The sequence below is a fragment of the Acanthopagrus latus genome, chromosome 9 (assembly GCF_904848185.1).
Source record: "Acanthopagrus latus isolate v.2019 chromosome 9, fAcaLat1.1, whole genome shotgun sequence".
Lineage (NCBI taxonomy): Eukaryota > Metazoa > Chordata > Actinopteri > Spariformes > Sparidae > Acanthopagrus > Acanthopagrus latus.
In genome coordinates, this window is record NC_051047.1 from 13,449,781 (window position 1) to 13,470,859 (window position 21,079).

General features: G+C 41.3%; 1 long non-coding RNA gene across 1 annotated transcript in view; it reads right to left on the minus strand.

The window, feature by feature from the left end:
* The window catches only part of LOC119026074, a 33,697-nt gene extending 13,627 nt beyond the window's left edge, over positions 1-20,070 (minus strand). Inside the window, exons 1-2 of the long non-coding RNA XR_005077030.1 lie at positions 19,742-20,070; positions 19,524-19,626 (exon numbers count right to left, since the gene is read on the minus strand). This is a non-coding gene — a long non-coding RNA (uncharacterized LOC119026074). The remainder of the gene's footprint in view (positions 1-19,523; positions 19,627-19,741) is intronic.
* Between the last annotated feature and the right edge of the window lie 1,009 nt (positions 20,071-21,079).

Genomic DNA, 21,079 nt, shown 5'->3' on the forward strand with positions numbered 1-21,079 from the left:
ACAACGCTGACACAGACTGAAGGCTAATTTGTAACTCAGCTTTCTGACATTTGTGTGATTACTGCAGCGGTGGAGGAAATACTCAGATATTCCACATTAAAGTAAAAGTAGCAATACCACAGTGACGAAAACTGCTGCAAATAAAGCAGCTGTGCATTCAAAAGTTTGTCACAAGTAACAAAAGTGTTGTCAAGCAAAATGTTTTTAGGCTATAAAAGTAAAAGTACTGGGACTGATGACATTATAAGACCGTTAATGATGCATCAAATTTTGAAATGATGATGATTGTTGTACTGTCGTAGCTGCTCAAGTGGAGCTAGTTGGAACTTCTTTAAAAACATCTAGCAGGGACGGGCTCAGGGTGATAGAGGGGCTGGGGCGAAACAAATTAAAAGGGCACCAGCTGTATGTGGCAAGGCACCAGCATGCAAAAAGGGCACTGAAAGGGCACCCAAAGAGGCACTTCACCACTTTTTGTCCCCTGAGTCCACCAGTGACAACAAGCTTAGTCCAGCCTCGGGTTTGGCTGCCTCCAAAGGGACGCGAGATACATCTAAAAGGGTCACGATACGAGTAATGGGACAAGACAGAAGAAAAAACTATGTTCTGTGTACAAAATTGGGATGTGCTCTATGAGATTTTACATATCTTTGGGCCTCAAACTGTTATTCAGATGAAATTATCAGAATATGTAAAGTTTAAAGGTGAAATCAATCTGGTGAAGCTGCTAAAAAGTCATCTGATATGCTGCTGCACACTGCTTTAAAAAAAACCCCAAAAAGGTCAAAGGCTCACAAGGTTGGAAACCACTGGTTTACTCTGGTGATTTCTGATGTAACATCTTAATGTTAAAAGTATCTTGTAACTGTCACATATAATAGAGCATGAAGTGGCATAAATTGGAGAGGAAAGTACATGTTGTACGTAATTTTCCTTTAAGGGTATCTCCTCCAATTTTAAACATTAAAGTGTGTTTACAGGTCTTGGGGAGCACTACAGCTCATATGAAAAAATAAGTGGACCAAAGCCTTTTGTAGCTCCAGAGGAAGCTGCATGTAATCTGGTAAATTTCTCCAGTGATGTCACTCACTAGCTAAGTTGCATTGTGGGTTGTGTAGGCACCAGGACAGTGGACAGTTTAAAAACAAATGAGCACTGGCTCTGATATTCCATGCAGGCCTCTTCCTTTTTTTCAAAACCCGGCACCTACATTATCCAGAATGCAACTCAGCCCCTGAGTGACGTCACTGGACGCAATTCATCAAATTACATGCCGCTTCCTCTTCCTCGGCTTAGTCTAATTTTCTCACATATGGAGTCATACTCCCCAAGACCTGATAACACACTTAAATGTCTAAAATAAGCAGAGTTACACATTAAGTACTCGAGCAAATTTACTTTCCACTGCTGTATTAATGTATGCTGCTCATCTCTTAATTGTTCACATTGCGCATGGAAAAACTAAGGACGACTTGCAAGGAAAACTATAACAATCGCCCCGCGTTGCACTCAGGCGTGACTGATGAACACAGGCTCTGTGTCTGCGAAGTGTCAATTCTAATAAGACAATTAACCACTGTGGATCATCTTTGACTCATCTGTTTGTCAGATTGATGGTGTTATGTTGCTTAGCCGCTTGAAGACCCCAATTTTGCGCGGTAGACGGAAATTAGGGCAGATCTGCATTATGTAAGCTTGAAGAGATGTGTCAGGCAGTGTGAAGACAGCATATGACTGTAAGCACTCACCAAAGGGAAAACCTCTACTATCTGCTTACATCAGGCAAGCCAAGGCAGCAGAATCATCACTGAGTCAAACACCGTTCACTTCTCTTTCCTTCTAAGTGGAGAACAGAATACAATCTCACATCTGGCGACATATGTATGGCTTCCAGTTGTTAGTCTTCAGTTAGTCTGTCCCTGAAGCTTTTTCAGTCCTCTGCTTGCCTGTGCAGCAAGGCTCTGTTCTCTCTCTCTCTCTCTCTCTCTCTCTCTCTCTCTCTCTCTATGTGTGTGTGTCTGAATGTATGTGTGTGTGTGTGTGTGTGTCTGGCTGCATAAATTATTGACTGAGTGTGTTCATGCTTGCCTCGAGGACTTCAGCCAAGCAATGTAGCAAGACCTTTATCCTCTCTCTTCTTCGTCTTCCAACATTTTTTTTTTTTTCCCGGTTTCTGTAAGTCTCCACGCAGCTCGCCGGCGAAGCAAAGGGCCTCAGTTATAATTGATGCGCTACATCCTGAACATAAACTGTCATTTATCTGTGTCCGGCGCGCTAGTATATGCTGTTTGTCATGGCGCTGCCCATTGTTTTAGGTTGATTTGAAGAGAAAAAATTGCTGCTGGGTTGGAGTGGTATTTGCACACTCAGAGAGGGGGGGTGAGGGGGGATTTGGATTTAGGATGCGCTAAACTTTGCCACTATATTTGCAACAACTGTAACAGTATGCATGAGACATACTAATATTTATGAGGGCTTATCCAGGCTTATGACTGCCAACCTGAAAAAAGTGACAAAATCCTTCTTCATCCTCCCATTTACAGTCCTCTACACTAAACATGAGAATGATATTTTCGCACTGGGGAAAAAGAAAAGCTTTGGCAAAAAAAAAAAGGCAAAATAAAAATGTTGTGTTGTGCATACAGTGAACTGATGTTTATAAGAGGCTTTCAGAGCTCTCGAACGCTCCGTACTACAATGTCAGAAATGCTGGCTGGGTGCGTAATATCAATCTCTTGAGATTTCCTGCCTGTATTCACGCAAATGAATGACTCCCCAAATCGGAATATTAGCCACTCTGTGTATCATGTCTCCCCTCCTTCAGTCACAAGCAGACTGTGCAGCTCGGAGCCGCTCATCTCGCATTAACCTCTGCCCGTGCCCGAAATCCACCCTCTTTTTATCCGGCCCCATTTTTTCCTCGTGGCTCTTCAGCACAACAAGGGCACGTCCTCCTCTGTATCTTGGCCCGAAGTGTCACTAAAACTGCTACAACAGACTGACATGCTTTGGCCTGTAATTTATAGAGACAACAGAAATGCCTCGGTGGACAGCGGACTACGTTTGGGAACATGTTGTGAAAATGCGTCTTTAAAATTGAAACATTCAATCTGTTTTTCTTTTCTTTTCTTTTTTTTTTTTTTTGTCTCCCCTCCTGGTGTATTTATTTATAAATGCGGCGCACCAGCGTGATCCACTACAGCCCTGTCTCCTCCTGATTTGAAAAAGATGTGACCTGAAAGGGCCCTGTTTGTGTTCCCTCGTTCAGCTGAGAGACGGGAGAGACACAAATCTCGCAATGTAAAAAAGCAGCGCTGTCTGAACAATAACGGTTTACTCAAGATCAGAGGGAAAAGGGCCGGAGCAAAGGCAACTGACCGTTGAAACAGAACTGCAGGCGAGATTATACATTTACTGTGGATTACTATTGATGCAGTCAAACTGTGTTTTTATTTTCGGAGCTAAAACAATTCATAGTTGTGTCCGATATTATTTTATACAACCTTTTCTGTACCAAACTCCCTCACATTGAGATAAATCCGACTTGGCTATGAAGCTTTTGAGCTTTTTAAGTGCTGTGATGTGTGAGCGCACTATTACAGACTGCCCATGTACTGTTGCCGCCTGGATTTAAACGCAGCCGCTGCTGCTCTGTTGCACATTTCCTTCTTCTCCTTCCTGACAATCTCCTAAAAGCAAACTGACAGCTTGAGGAAGGCGGCTAACCGCCCGCCTTTGTTCAAACGTTCAGTTTGTTCTGACACGAAGCGCTTCAATCTGATTAAACCTTTCCATAGTCAGAGTGACTAAATGGAATAATTATTCGCCCTCAACATATTTCCCATTGAGTATTTCTTTGAGGGGCACACTAATAGTGACAGAGATTTTACTGCATGACCTAAATGAGCTCATGTAATGATACAGCAGCTCTGCCCTCCCTATAATGGGCTAACATTGAATCTATAAGTGCAAACGTCGAGGATTAAACCTTATATTCATGGTCAGTGGAGGCCATGACCGCGAAGACACAAGATGTAATGTAACGATATTCTGCAATGACTAATTTTATTTCTAAACTGATAAAGACTCAATCTGCAGCACATATACTTCATGACCCACTTCATGACCCTCTCAATGGACTTAAAGAACAATGGAGAAAATATCAGCCAGCACCAAGGGCTTTCATTTCATTATACGAAAGTGAAATAGTTTGCGAGTGTTGAGCCATTTTGCCTTGAGATACTGAATTCACTTCTCATGTCCTCTTTGTTTTTCCTCACCTCAGTATTTATTCATGCCCAGTATATTCCTAAACCACAAAACTCATGCAGGCACTGTGAGTGAAAAGAGGACTCGCTGTTGGAAATGCAATATTTTCATCCTGGCACACTGTCAGATGAGTGATACGACACCTACCGAGCAGATAAGGGTTGCTCAAGGACACTGCAGTAGAACAGACCCTTAAGGTGACAGGAGACAGCTACAGTGACCCTCAACACCACACTGCATGAAGTTCTGTGCTTTGAGTGAAGGTCCAGGGTGATGTATTTGTCATTTTCCAAAACAGGGCTGCATAACAAAATGAGAGTGTGCAAAGTTTGATTTGGAAGCATGAGATTAATAACCTCATTTTAAGCGTCATGTACTAATTTCCATCTCTGAATTCATGGCGTAGTCTTAAACTGATTATGAATACGTCTTTCAAGCCTCAAACAGGAAATTAACTTATTGACAAAAGAATGAAAAGGAAAAAGCGATTTAGCTTTCTTACGCACACGTTTTGAAGTACACCTACTGTTTCAAAGTTCAAATCTCTCATCAGTAATGACCAAATTCAGCTCTTTTGATACTAACCTCAGGTAAACCTAATAGTTACCTGACATGAGTACGAGGTGGCAGCAAGAAGAGAGACTACACAGACTGAGGTCAGTGCACGGGAACATGAGTACAACGTATACATACTGCTGATTCTGTGGTGCTGGTCTGTCAGGTCTGATGCCTGCAGTGCACCACAGGAGCATTAAATGACCTGCTGCAGTTGAGGTGTATCAAGCGGGCCTCTGAGAAATTTTCCAAGATTAAGATATAATACACCACATTTCTGCATTAAAATGTCTAATCAACGACCAGACATTTGTTGTTTATTTGATTGAGTTGTGTACTGGCCAACATCATTCCAATAATGCTAAAGCAAGAAATCTGTAAGTTTAATTGTAGCGCAACTGTGCGTTTCAATTGGTCGCATGTCAATATAACTTCCGGGAGAGTCAGGATGTAAGAGAGGAGGGAAGGAAGGAAGTCAGCTGAAGAGAATAAACGTCATTCCCTCGTCTGTGAATATGTCTGCCCCAGTCACGTCAGAGATACTTTCGTTTGCAGTGGTTGTTGGTAAACAGTTAAGACTCCCATGATTCCACACTGCTTATGTCTTTTGTTTGTTAATGTCTTGTTTTTATTGAGAGTAACCCTGGTGGCAGGTAATACAGACTGTACATTCAAATTATTTGTCTATTTATACTGGGGTTTCTTGGCTTTAATTCTTTCAGTGTGCTGAAATTCAAGGATGCAAAAAAGATCTTTGCAGCGTATTTCACTTACAACTGTGCTCTGTCGAGTAATTTGATCTAAGAACCAGCAATTTTCCATTTGTTTCAAGCCTGTGAACACTTATCAGAGCACATGTGCGTACATCTGGACTGAACCGATGTACTTAGGATGTCTTGTAAAATAGAATGATCTACTGGGCATTTCAGTGGCAAAGTCATTTTCTCCGCACATTCGCTGTTTATTTCTTGTATTACAGCTTCACCCCCCCTCCCTTTTCTTCTTTCTTTTTTTGCAATGCACACATGCTTTTGGCATCTGGCTCAGTAACTTCACAGCTGGTTTATAAAAATGCATCAAAAACCCTGTGCCATGCCTGACACAGGCTGCTGTCCACTTAAATCAGTGTTCTTGTTTAAAATCATAGAAAACAGCGAATACCTTCTAGTTATTTTTCCTTTCCCCGTGTTTGTCTCATCTCTCCCTGTGTTGCCTTTGGCCAGCGTTCCTTAAAACACGCACTTCTTTGCAAGTAAATATAGAGTCGCTCGTCTACAATAGCAGCACTGTAAATTTAAATTTCATTGTTCGTCCCGTTTTATGTATAAAACACCTGTGCATCTCGAGATGCTCAGAGGGAGATATTTTTATGTACACAGCGGCGTCTGCACACTCTAAAAAGAAAATTCCCTTCTCCATTCAATCGGTGGCAACTCAAACACTATTATATTTAAACCGTAAGATAACTTTTCATGCAGTGAACTGTTCAAGGCAGAGCAACACTCTCATATCATACTCGACTCTCGTGACAGGGCGACGGCGTGCTGAGGTTCCTAAAAGCACTTTGCCGTGTTTCTGTCTCCCTTCGCTGTGACTATCCTTGTGGGATTTACAACAAGCTACAATGGATTCCAGACAGATGGCAAGGTGGGGGTGTTGGGTAACCATCTTCCCAACCCTAGGGAGCAGCGCCATATACAAGCTGTCAAACAAATGTCTTCACTCAGAGTTTTATCCCTTATAATCTAATGAGATCCCGACTTTGGTGTTCGTTTTCGAAATTGCTCGGCCGCCCCAAAAGAACTGTGCAGTACAGTGTGAATGTTAAAATCCTTGGGTTCTTGTTAAGAAGTTTATGCATACACTCCCCCCTATTAATTATATTGTTGTTATGCCAACAGCATCTTCATATCCTCTGTGAATGCATCAGGGCAACAAGGCCATCAGGAATTTACATAAAGTGAAGTAGCAAATAGGTCATGAATATCATTAATATTCAAAACTCAGCACTTCAAAGAGTGGTAACTCAATGCCTCAGCGTTAACTGCATTTGACCATTCATATCTCTCCTCATTAACCACACTGGGATGCATTATTTGCTGAAGGCTGTGTACTGCGGGGCTGGTGGCGAGCGCATCAAAACAGTTCTTTCAAGTTCCTCCCCGTGTTAAGTATCGTAGCTACACAGCTCCTAACAAGCCAAAAAAGACTGAGGAGAGCCGCTGCCAGTATGTGTCAGCAGCGGCAATGCTGATGAAGCTCATAGCAATTTATGTAAGACGCTACTTCAGTTGTTCACTCCTGACTGGATAATTGACAGGCCATTGTCGGTTGACTGCCAACACTCCCCAGATTTCCCAAAAGACATGTCAAATTTGTCCAGCCAACCACTTAAGAGACGTCACAATTGTCTTTGACGAGGATTGTTGCAGTTTTGCAAAAACAAAAAGTGTGTGCCTTTAAATAGTTTGTCGAGATGTCGCCAAAAAATCAAAACATAACAAAACAAATACAAATAGCTGCTTCTATATCCACCGAGTCCCTTAGAAGTACTTTATCGTGCAACTGTATGAGGCCAAACCTGAACCATTTCTTACCACTTGATTCCACCAGGCACGTCTCTACGACCCTGTGTGTATGACAGGTTCCAACCTCTAAGCAGCCTCATGACATAAACATGGCCGCCTGATATTGTTGATTTGCTTACTTGTTTATTTCCTCGTTTTGCATAAATTTAAATTAAATTGTTAAATTGTTTTTATTGTTGTTATTCTAACTTTGTTGTGTTGTCGAGCCTGCTCAGGAGGTTTTTATTTTTGTCAACTGACCGATGCTCTATACTGCTCCTGTGTCTGACTTCCCCTCATAATCAATCAAGCCAAATTGCCAGAATAAACATTTCAGTTAAAACTTTTTTAAAGCAAATTTAAGCTTTTTTGGGGTTCGAGTTGCAATCTGTGGGATCTGTACACATTCAAAACCAGTCGCCAGAAATAACTTGGGTATTTTATGTTTCAGCAGGGAAACTTAACATTTCCGTATATTGCAAATTACCACTTGGTAAGGATGAGGAAAGGGTCCTGTCTCAGCTTGCCCACATACAGCTTGCAATGATGGAAATGGAGCATTCCTGCAGCTCCTGGAGTTCCTGGCCATGCCCCAAGCAGGCCATGGCATGGCAAGATGTCAGCCAAGAGCGAACCAAATAAACCAGATCTGGGCCACAGCTCATTCTATTCTGGTCGGCTGGATCTGACCCAGATCCTGTTTATTTGGTTCGGTCTTGGCTGACATCTTGCCCGGCTATGGCCTGTTTGTTCCAGGAGCCCATTCCACATGGTACGTGGTCCTGATGAGGGAGTGGGCTGAAGTTCTTGGATGGATGGATTTGCACAAAAGAACTTGTTCAAGATTGACTCTGATTATGAATCCAAATTATTTTGTTGATCATTTGACCTTTCCTCTAGCACCACCATAAGTCTGATGTGTTTGAGATTTTAGGTGTTGACAGCTACTGGATAGATTGCTGTTACATTTGGTACAGACATTCGTGCTCCCCTCAGGATGAATTGTCATTATCTGAGAAACGTCACCATGTTCGCTTTGCCATCGTGTTGCCATGCTAGAATAATCTAGCTCAAACACAGTCCAAGTACATCCCCACAGCAGGGACTTCGTTCTATTATGCACTCCTCGAAAAAAATCTAATTAATTCTTAACGCTAGCCTGTTGTTACATGTGATCAAAAATAAATCCTGTCATTGTCATTCTAAAGCACAGCACCACAAATGCTTTCAGATAATTTTTCAATGACACATCTAATTAAAAAACAAACTTAAAATTAAATATGCTGGCATTAATTTGAGTCCGCAGAAACCAAACAGGGAGCAAGCAAAAAGAGGACTGTGTTCAAACGCAAAAGGAATGTCACAAAGCTGAGGATAGCACTAAAACGGTGCAGCACACATCTAAAGAGAACACTGTCATTCCCTGATGAGTCTTGAACACAGCTGGATACGCCACTGCAGCATCAGCGACACCAACCCAGGTGACTGCAGGCCTGACTCACTCCACACAGATCACTTAACGATGTTCAGCCCTGGTGACTAAGAGAAGAAAAGAAAATCCCCTTTGTGGCTGTGATGGCCTTAATTAAAAGATCAAATGAAGTTCTTTTTTTAAGTGAGACCCGAAGAGAGCGGGCTTGTTGACTGTGTGTACAATACAGGGAAGGGGGTAGATGTTCTTGTAAGTACCGAAAGGCAGTCTGGTTACAGGTCCGTCTTTTTGTTTATTGTCACAGAAGAATGTGAGCCTGCCACCACAGGCACAGACGCGATGCTCTGCGAGGCTCCTTGAAAGTACAGTACACTCTTGTGGCGACACATTCAGGTGTAAACGAAGGGATAGTCCCTTCTGGAAAGCATAACAAAAAGATATTAGTGTCTGCTTTGTAACCCTGAAGTCACCTGCTGCAGCTGAGCTCAGTGAGACACATTATCCGGCTCCCCTGTGCTCTAATTAAAAGGTAATCGCGTTGCCGTTGAAATTAAAGAAAAATTCTTTAACAATGTGAGATGGCAAATCAATCTCCATAGTATTTTACAATAGGAAACACATAAGAATGTAAAAATGAATTATTCAAAGGCACTATTTTAGATTTCACAATGTCTGTTAATAATTCATCGCATATCCTGCATATTTGAAAATACCTGAGTTTGTGTGGAGGTTTACATGCATATTTATAGCATCTTTTAATGCTCAAAAATCAACGCGGCAATCCTGCGCAAAAAAAAAAAATGGAAAAACATGTTTGAGAAGCCGAAAGACAGATCTCCTTTATGTGTGTGTGTGTGTGTGTGTGTGTGTGTGTGTGTGTGTCCTTTCAGAAATGTCACGCAATGAAATACTGAAGCTCTTTCAAAGAAAGGCAATCGATCGCGGGGAGATGATAAACTCATACGAGCAGATTACAACAGACTTACTCTCCTTTAATCTGAGTGCTGATTGCCATCTTGATGGCTTCTTCTGCCCACGGGGAGAATTCTCCCACTGGTTATAACACAGTTAAACTCCTCACCTAGCCACCGGCTACTAGATCAAAGCAACATCCACTCACAGGAAAAACAGTCAGGCAAGGGAAAAATGTTGGTTGCTATAGCAACTTATACCACTTCTTGTATGGTCTCACACTACAATTTTATTATTAGGACAGGAGCATATTAACTACATTAATCAACCTGAGACCTCGTCGTAGAGCAACAGCACCTGCTGGGATGATTGCAGATGGCAGCAGCAGGTTTTGTTTACGGACTCTTATTTACAGACGCTACAGTGAACAGCGCTCTAATTCTAAAACTGGTTCGCACGATGAGAGAGACATTCCTCACAGGATAGTACAGAATATATAGGTTAGGTTCAAAATATCAATCTTTGAACATGGGATTTTCCTTCCATCCATGTATGAATAAATCACATTCACTCTGCATGCACGCCCCTCTGTCCCTCCAAGGAGGAGACTGATTTTCTATGGCACAGGAGGACGACAACATCAAATATTCACTCTTGGAATTACCACACTCCGAATAAGAGCGTCCTTGGAAGTCTGACATCTCCTGTATAATTAAGTTGTCCGGATTAAAGCAGGAATGCAACCTAATCAGCAGCGGGATGCGTTGATAAGCATTAAGCCACGCAGGCAGAAATTATTAAAAACTCTTTCTGATCAGAAGGTCCCGTAATGCGTCAATCCTCACGAATGAGGTCAACCACTCTGGGTTTGCATTCAGTCGAATCCATTAAATATGTGGTTTTGACGAGCTGTGGAAACCTGCGTTGGCAGCGCAGTGAGGAAGAAAGACAATGAAAAAAAAATGTCCTTCTTCCCACAGAGTGTCATTGATTATGGTTTGTTATTTCTGGGAATGTGAAAGAATATGACCCTGAAATGCAAGAACTGCGGTTTCTAACAGAACTTGACATTTCCGGGCAACTTAAAATAGCTCCTATTTATAAATCTCTCCTTTGAATGTGAAGCTTCCTTGCAGTGTTTTTGTTGCCGTGGCCTGACATTTGTCCTTTCCCTTTTGCTAGACCCTCTTATTTACCGCCCTCCTCGGCCTTTTGCTAACTGAGCACCCATCTTAAATGTCCCTTTGAGTGTGATTGGAGCACTTTGGCACCTACTGTCGCACAGAAAAAAAAGACCTTCCTTGCACACCACTTTTTGTTGGACTGGCCATTACTCATTATTTGTCATGAGCCGGGTATGAATCAGATAGCAGAATTCCTGTTTTTAAGTGAGCATATCACACCATCCCTTTTTCCATCTTCTTCTCTCCTCCTTCCTCCACGGTCGTGAAATGGAAATGTTCGACAATATCGTGCAGTGGAGCACAATGTTTTGCAATGTCAAGGCAATGTGAATGTACTGTAAAAGTCATCTATTATTTATAAATGGGAAGTCGGAACATTGGAAAGATTTTAAATTTCTCCAGCTCTTTCATCCACTGTCTTCCCCGGCATGCCTCATGATGATATAATACGGGCAGAACTCATTTACAAACAGCTCTTGGTTTTTATTTTTTTTCCCCCCGACTAGTGTGTCGCTTGTGTGTCTGCCTCAGTATGTGCTGCTCTTCCACATCTCAATACCTGATCTCCGAGTGATCGAGATAACGCGATTAATCATTACGGAATCGTTAACACATCACTTTAAATCTGTCTACTAGGCGTACCGGAGTCTAATTACAGACTAAAATATGAATTCCCATTAAGCAGAAGATGGGCTCGGCGCACTTAAAAGCAATTGATGTGGACAGGCTTAATTCATGCTCAGGGCTTGGCTGCGCATCACTCCAAGCTACACCATTAAAGCATTATGTGCGTCTTAATTTTCATGAGACAAATTCTGATTATGCTCCCGCACTATTTTGTAATTCCGTTCTCGCGGTAAACACAACTTTGAGACCCAAAAAAAGCCGCAGCTGATTACGTAGAATAACAGAGACACCGGTTTTACATCAGAGGCATGTAGAATCAAACCTCCATGGTTGGATGTTTGCTCCGGCTCCTGATGCTGCAACTGCTGCATCACCCCTTTGTGGTATTTATACCTCTATTTATGACTACGAATTACACTCATACATAACATAAATAAACCATGAATTTGTCATGCAGAGGAAACGCATGTCCTAAAGTCTAATTTAAACTGCCAACATTATAAATCGCCACATATTGATATTCACCTGGAGGCTAAATGTCTGCTTGTGTGATGAGCTCGTAGTGTTCGAGCAGGCAGGATAAACATGATGAGAAGAGTCTTTCGGTGTTTCGTTTTCATAATGTGGGCGCTTCATTATGATTTGTATTTCAGTACAGGGTAGTCATCACTGGAGAGTTATTAGGAATAAATAGCTGGGTTAAAAAAAAAAGAAATAAAAAGCAGAAAATACAGAAAAGTCTCTTCTTTCTAAGAAAACTTAAGACGGCTAAATTTCAGAGATAAACTACTTTCCGCTTTTACAGACGAGCAACAGAAAGCACCCTGACTGGAAACATCCCAAACTGGTGTGGCTCATGCACGGTCAAGGACATGAGGTCTCTGTAGCGGGCGATTAAAACCGTCCACAACATCATTGGCACCGATCTAAGAAGCATCAGCGATAACAATGAGGTGAGGTGTCTGCACAGAGCCCAAAGGATGCTAAAGACAACACCCACCCCATCCACAGTCTGCTCACCCTGCTGCTGTCTGGCAAAAGATACAGTAGTATCCGCTGCCATACCTTCAGAAAGGAGAAGCTTTCCCCAGACTCTATCCAATCCACACTCCACTCCATAGTATTGTTTTGTGTTGTTGTGTATTGATCCTCCTCGTATAGTGTAAAGGACATTGTAAAAAGACTAATAAATCAACCTTAAAGCTTGAGAAATTCCTTGAGCCATTGGATATGAAATGTGAAGATTTCTTTGGCATGCTGCGTATTTGTTTTACATCTATCTGTATTGTTTGTGGTGGTGGTAAATAGCTGGAGAAATAGTTTGAGCATTGCATTGCATGCAGCAGTTTGACAGAACAGAATCAACTACATTAAAGGGGCAATATGTAGTTTTGAAATTCAAACTCTAAATATTCATGATGATATTCAGGTAATTGCTAAAAATTGCTAAATAAGTAGAAAAACTAAATAATTAAGGTCCCTGTTTGATACTAGACAGGTGGCAGGGTCCGCCGAACACATTCAGGGTAAACAGTATGAAAGTGCGCTGTCCAATAGGGTCAGTTTTGTTTATCCAATTCATTCAGTCATGAAAACAAAGACAATTTGTTTATTTAGTTTGTTTGAATCAGTCAATGAAGATCTTTCTCTTCTGATTAAAAAAACCACAGAGTGCACCTTTAAACAGGAAGGCTGGACCAAAAATCATAATAATCATGTTTGAAACAGCTCAAAGTTAAAATTCTAGCAGATCTGAAGAGTGACAACAGAAGTTGTGAAGCACACAGTATGGTTCATTTCTCTTTACAAGAAATTACCTGAATTTCATCATGAATCTTGTAAATAATTGTCATCTTTCATAATTCTGTTTCTCCTGCACATCATTTTACCAGACTGGGTAACAGATTCATGCAGGGACCTACAGCATTATCAATACATGTTCAAACAGTGTAGCCTAATTCATATTTGAAACACATTAATATTAACAGTGGAACTGCACTTAAACACTGGATGAGCAAAATGCAAATCCATTGAAATGTTTCAAATCTGTCAAAGCTTGAGTCTACAGTTCTCTTTTATATATTTTTTCAGTCAGGTTACTGAATTTTTGACACACAAATTCCTGTAAAATAATGGGTTAGGAACGTTTCCATCTTCACAATTCTCAATACACACATAGTCTGGACTCTTACAAGTCTCAGTGAAGTCTCAGTTTTTCACCCTAGCTCAACTTTGAATGTTAGTCATTAATTAATAAGGTCCTGAAAATACTGTACTTCAGTGAACATCGCGCTATTGACATCTCACACATGCAGATTAAACTAAAATCCCTGCACGCCCTCTGTATCCTTATAAATGTGCATTTGGTGCACTGAGATATCTACTAAGTGTGTCCAAAATGAGGGTGCCATTGATCCAAACCAAAATTGTTCTTCCGGTCTGTCCATTTCAGCTGTTTCTCATCTTCACCCAATCCTGCACAGTAAGCATCCTGAATACTGATATGTGTCAGCCTGAAGTTCCAATGCAGTGACTCAGCTCTTCTTGAAAGTTTTTTAATTCCTAGTAACTAAAACAGGATACATTAACCCATTTGATATCCAGATACATAATAAATCCATGCATCCATCCATCCATCAGAAACTGTCAATGAAAGCTTACGAGTAGGAGCGATTCCTGTGTTTTCTGCTTTGTGCTGGTTAATTGTTCAATTGTTTTGCAATTTGGCAGTGTAGTTAGTCACAATAATTTGTGGGTTGAACACAGGCTTTTTCCTCCATCTGTACTTACTCACTGACTTAATAATTAATAATTATAAATTATACTTTAAAGCTGTATTAATTAGTGTGTAATATTAAGCACATCTTTATATTTTTATATCAAAAATAGAAAAATTGCTATCGATAAAGCAACTTTCCCAGTGACAATCCAGCAATGAATTAGCACCTGACTTAGAAGTCCCATTCAGCACTATGGAGCAGCGTTTTAGCATCTTTTAGCTTGTTGTTTTGGTTTCAGCCTAAAACTGTCGGCGCTCACTTTATCTTGGCTCCAGCGGCAGCAGACAGCTGTGCTCTACACCATCAACAGCAGACAGACATAGTTCGCAACAAGCTGGTGAACATTTACAGCTGAGGATCCAGATATCTCCCTCAGGGGTTGGTGGAGACTGAAATAGAGTTCAAAACAGGGTGAGTGCACATTGGACTTATATCCACCAGGTCTTTGAGTAGAAACACAACTCAAAATGATGATGCTGCTCTGCACTTACTGTATTTGAAAAATGATCATTTTTTTGACAACTTTATAAAGTGATATTGTGTGAATGTAACAGCTTGTAGAGCTTGCTCCAAAAGATTAAGTTTGATTAAAGATATACTGTGTTCTTGGCTCAAGTTTTGGCACTGTATCCTGCACTGCTGGCACTAGTCAGACCTTGTCGACCCTTGTTGGCGGCTTTTTGGCCAATTCAACATGTAGAATCGATCGTGGAGCCCATTGGTGAAAGTAATCAGTCTGATTGGATGTTAAGGAGAGCAAATCAATGCACGATAATATCCATGACATAACCCATTTAGCGCTGTTTCTTCTTATTTTTCCTCCACCGCCTCTTTGCCAATTCCATTTGCAACTTTTAATCACACATATTCTTGATTAGAAGTGGCTATAAGAGCGAGAGTGGTGTGACAATGACAGCAAAAGCGTATCATAACAATGTTGTGTATATCCACATTACGCCACCTGTTGGTACAGATACTTATTTCCCCTGAGGTAGACTAGAACTGGTGATGTGAGACACAGTTGCCTGACTTCAACTTTCACATCACATCTAAATTGTACATCCATCTATTCCCTTGTGCAATGGTAGCAAACTTGAATCCTACTGCGGGACAGGCTCCACCAGGAACACTGAAACTGCAGTGACAAGAAGCAATTACAGTGCACAGATTCACAAATGGGATTTTCCTGAAATATCGGTCATAAATAGCACCGGAAATGGTATTTGTAGTAATGACATCTCGTGGCACTGTCATGCAGTAAACCCAAACTGACCTTGAAATGCCTTCAGATCCGCCCGCCAAAACTTATATGATTATGGAGGTTTTTTTTTTTTTTTTTAACAGCGTAACCTCCCTGAAAATGCCATGTGGAACTGTATTACAGTGACTCTGCAGTACACTTCAACTCTGTTTAGTGACCTCACATCAATCCTGCTTTGAGCTGTAATGATCTGTGTGACCAACTGATGAGAGTGAGGAGGGACAGCCGCACGGTTACGCAACACAATGCTGCTCTGCACAAGTGTCATCTTGCACTTGTCTCACACAGGGAGCAGGGACATATAATGTTAATAAGATCAAAAACACAGAACTGTTTTTCTTCCGATACCTTCATCTCTCTTTTTTTTTTTCACACGCATGCTAAAAATAGTGGCTGCAGTGCGATCGAGGGGATTTTTTAATTACAACAGCATATGCTTTAATTAGTTCTCTGCAAATGTTTATTTCTGTTGAACTTTTGAACTGAGTTGCCAAACTGCATTTTATCATTATTACTGTTGTTTGTGTTCAGCCCTCTTTCTTTAATGTGCCTTCAGGTCATGATGGATCTGTTCATGGGCCAACTGCTAATGTTTCTATGGGTAGCTTGAATTAACAAAATCCATCATGGGGAACGAGATCTGTACACAAATGGAAATCTTTGGCATCCCACTGATATGCAATGTCTAATGCTTGCATGGAATATAAGTGCTCCTGGTTAGATAGTCCTATATTACTCTATATGGGAGACTAAAGTTTGAGTAATAGTGCATGAAATTCTTCTGAAACACGCACTTTATGTCATAAGGGGGGAAAAGTACAACAGTAATAATCTAAATCCAGCCAAATCCACTGTGTTCTTGAGGTGAAAAGGTTTATCCTCTAATAAATGGGGAACGGAGCGAGCAAATCTTGAACTCGGTTAAGTTAATAAAGGTCTATCAATAGCAGCACAGACAGGCACTGAATGCAAACACTCCCTGTCAGTCGTGTCCCTGCAGCAGTTGGTTTAGCAGAGAGTGTGTGTTTGGAATCTTAAAGGCAGAGATCCAGACACATTATTGAAAGCCACCGAAGGGGTCGGAAAAGGAAGTCGCGCTGAGATGGAGTGATAGAGCAACATTAACTGGCAGTAGTTAGCACCACCTCGTGAATAAAACAAAAATAAGAAATGTGTTGGTGATGATTTGTCGGCACTCTCCAGGGAAGATCATTTGCATGTCTCTGGTTAATCCCTACCTGTTTGGCTCACTAAATCAATGATCCGAGCCTGTGCAGTGGATTTTTCTGTGACAAGCAGAAGCAGGGGTCTTGCACCGATGCTTAAAGAATACGTGACATTAGGATTTGCCTGTTTCACACAATAAAACTAAATAAAGGAATTATGCCAGACAGAGTGGTATCTCTATGTTGAGATAACTTAAGAAATGTTGATGCAAGTTTAGCCTACATTCACACTGCGCTGGATTAGCTTCCAGGCTGAGAAAAGCAAAAGAATTGAAATGCAAATAAGACAGGGATTACTGAGAGAGCATTCACTCTAGCAGAGCCTCCTCCATTAGTGGGTGAAATACTGGTCACATTTGAAAATAGTGTCTAATCCTAATGATTATTCTCTATTTGTTCACTTTTGTTTATAACAAGTTAATAACTCAATAAATGCCTTGTCAACGGTGAGTCATGAACAAGTAAGAGCGTGTTTAGCACCTTTCCTGGTAGATTACACACAGAATGGAATATAATAACGGCATAATGATCCAATCTAAGCAGATAATCATCCCCATTACTCCACACACGCGCGCTAATAAAACTAGTGCGCTGTGGCAGGCAGTCCCTATTCCCTAAACATGTTTGCCCTTGTTAGCATCAAACCTGCAAACATAATACAGCTGACACATCATCAGGGAGAGAGGTAGTCAAGCTAACCGTTTCTCCCTATATCGGCTTTGTGGATAGGAGGTTTATTTGGCTATCCAACGAGTTGCATTTGAATCCAAAGAAAATGGTGCTAAATGAGAAACTGAATCATCTCAACTTCAAAAGCATGATTCCTGCACACCCAGAAGTGTGAAATCAGTAGCTGCAGGGGTGGCAGTGACATGAAAGTGGCCAAATGTGAATTCCCTTTTATAGTTTTTCAGATCTGTGGAGAATAGGAGAGGCATTTATTGACTCTTCCCACATTAAAATGTGCTCACTGCCCTCAAATGTGTCTCTGTCTTCTTTTGTTAGGTCTGCAAATTGACTGCATTGTTGAAAACATTATGATATTGACAAAACGTTAAATGCATTTTCTTCCAATTGATCCTTTTAAGCTTGTTTTCCTTCCATTTGTTTGAAGACAGTGGGGCACATCTTGCTTTTATATTAATCTGACTTACATGATCATATAGGCGCCATGGGACTGTTTCATCATTGTGAGTCAGACGTAAGGTGCAGATTCCTAAACAGAGACTGCCCTCTGCTGGCTCACTGTGAGCACAGCGCAACATTCATCCTCCTCTCATTCATCCTGATGACAGAGAAGTAGCAACAGTGAAACTAAAGTGTCCCTTTTCGCCAACAGCTTCCTCCAGCTCCCCCACGGGGATCATCAAGCGCCCCCACGCACGCCGACAGATGTACTAGTGTTGATTGAATTTGTCTTTCCTACTGCTCATTTTCTTTCCTCCCTTCATGCCACTTGTCTCCCATCAGGAATCGAGGGAATGAGGCAGCAGTGAAGAGAATTGGGACAGTTGTTTAATTATATGTAAATGTACCAGCCTTGACTTAAAACTTCAATCTAATAACCAAGTACAAAGTCAGTTATTCCGAATGATGTGGTGGTGTCTACTTCTCAAGACAACAAACATAAGAATACACATTAAAGCTTGTTATATGTAAGAAATGTACATAGTCTAAAACAATAAATAATGAACTAAAACAATCAACAGAATGTAAAAAAGACAGTTTTGACTTTATCTAAAAGACATTTATGTATAGAGTTGCGAAAACATCTACTTATGTTGGCATGCTAACCATGAAAACCCTGGCCTGTTGTGTCTCATGACAATTTAGTTGCTGTAGCCTAATTCACCTCGGTACTTTCCATGCTGTCAAACTGTTGTCCGTCTTTCTCAGAGGCTGTATTTGGTCCCAGTCTGACTACATTCTGCTGAGCCCGGCTCTGGTGCTCAATCCAGTCTCAGTCCACTCACTGACAGTATTCACTGCTGCCCTGCTGGAAAATCCTGCACAGACTAGCACCAAAACACAACATATGCTGGTGAACAGTCACTAGCAAGACCAGCTTATGCTGGGTTTTGGTGCTGGTCTACACTGTTTTTTTTCTAGCATAGAAAATGGGTTCTCTCATCATGGGCCTTGGAAAAAAAAAACTCCCTCTCTCAGTGGTCCATAGCTCCTGTGCTAGCACTCTAAACAACACCAAGGCTTTCCAGGGTCCTTGGGCCCAGGCTAGCCAGAGTAAACCAATAGGACCACTAGCTGGACAGCTAACTGAGCAAAATTCCTAAGGGCAGCTACAGGTAGCAGCAGTTAGCAGTTAATCTGTACTTGTGTTTAGGAGCATGACATAGTAGTTTGAGGAGTAAGCCCAAGGAAGATTTGTTCAAGTTGTTTAAAAGGTAAAATATGTGAGAGCGGGCCATCACTTTAACTCATACTCAAAACAAAAAGGGGGCATCATATCATATACCAGAGTAACCACAAACTGCTGCTAACTGAAGCTGCTGTTAGCTAGTTAGCTCAGTAACCTGTGCAGTGTGCAGCGGTCCAGGCTTTGGTCTCAAGGTGGCATTAAAACAAAAGACATGCTGGTTAGCATGTTAACTTTAGTAGTTATCTCTGCATTAAAATACAAAGATGCCTTTACATAATGTCTTTTCTTATTTCTTCATATCTTTGAATGTTTTCAAAATCTTACATATCCTACCTTTAGTGGCGCCGGACGTGTGTTTCTCCCTAAAGCACTCGGGCCGGCTCTCCAGCGACAGTCCAAAGGACGTGACTCTCTCCACTCCGCCAGCAGAGAGAAACTGTGGCAAACGTTTAGAAAAGGTGTCAGCAAACATTAGCAACTACCACAACACAGAGGTTCCACAGAGTCCCTTTAAAGTAGGGGAAATGAACTAATGGGCACGCCATTTCTACCTGCAGGCTTTTCTTGCATTTCCTTCAGGAGACCTTGGAGCTGTTTTTGTCTCCGACAGCATTGGGACACCGGGCTAGGTGGAAGCGCTAACTCCAGTTTCTGGGTCACGGAGGATTTGAGGAGTTACGGAGGGAAAGAAAGAGACGCATTTTAAGGGGAAGACAAGACACCTGTAGGCTCTCCAGTGTGTCTTTACCCCTGCAGCTTTTTCTTCAAGGAGAAACAAGGATATCCTGTTTACGGATGTTTCCGTACCTGGATGTGACAGCCAGCTAAACAAACACTTTTATAGCTGACTTTGGGTCAAAATTAGCTTCATTGTTATGCGTTTGAAGGCCAGTAAATAAATGAAAATGTCCATCAACCAGCAAAAAGTCTACTCTGTCTTGTGGTGGTTTTATATAATTTAAATGATAGATTTACATGTATATACTTATATGACTTATACAGTTTAAATATCCTCCATTCCAGGCAGCCACTGATTTCGATTCATGTCAATACACCATGAACATCAACTTAAAACAAAATCTCGCCTGACCAGGGCAATTCATCACAGTGACACCACTATATCTACTTTAAGTTTTTTTGTCAAAGTTACTCTAACCTTGTGCGGTAATGCGTTTGAAAAGGGCCGACGCCTTTGAAATCTCTGCCACTGATTTATGCGTTTTGATGGGCGGCATCTCAAACCCTCAGCTGTCGGACTGAATTGCATTCACAAGTTACGTTGTCAGAAAACCGAAACCCTGGAAAAAAACTTAAACATGTTGAATTTGCGAGTCTGACAGCTCCTTATAATAAAAACAAATTCGTTCGGGAGCCAACTTTTGTTGCTCTGCTATTCTTACACCACTTTGTGTTTACACAGGCTGACAGAACAATATGCTAAAAATGTGTCAAAGGGAAAGAGTCTGACAAATTCTTTCTACCTCAGAGATACAGAAAAAAAAAATACAAATGGTGGCACCTGTGAAAATCTCCAATACTGCTGCAGTGGTGAAAGGAGAGATGGACAGATGACCTCCACAATGAGGTCATCCTGTAAGGGCTTGGAGGAGTCAAACATGGAAACATCAATTCCATCCCAGTGTGAAAGGATTAATGTCCCAGAGTCAGTGGGGCTGTGACCAGTCTGTCATTTGGCACGCTCTGACAGTTTCAGAGGTGTTGTTCACAGTTTCGCAGAATCTGATATAAAAATGTTTTTTTTTTAAAATCATGTGTTGCATCATTTGTCACAAAAAAGTGACAGCGGAATGTATTTATGTAGTCTCACAGATTCTACTTCTGCAAAAGCCTTTAACATTTTATACCTTTCAGAGAGGTCTCTGCACCAC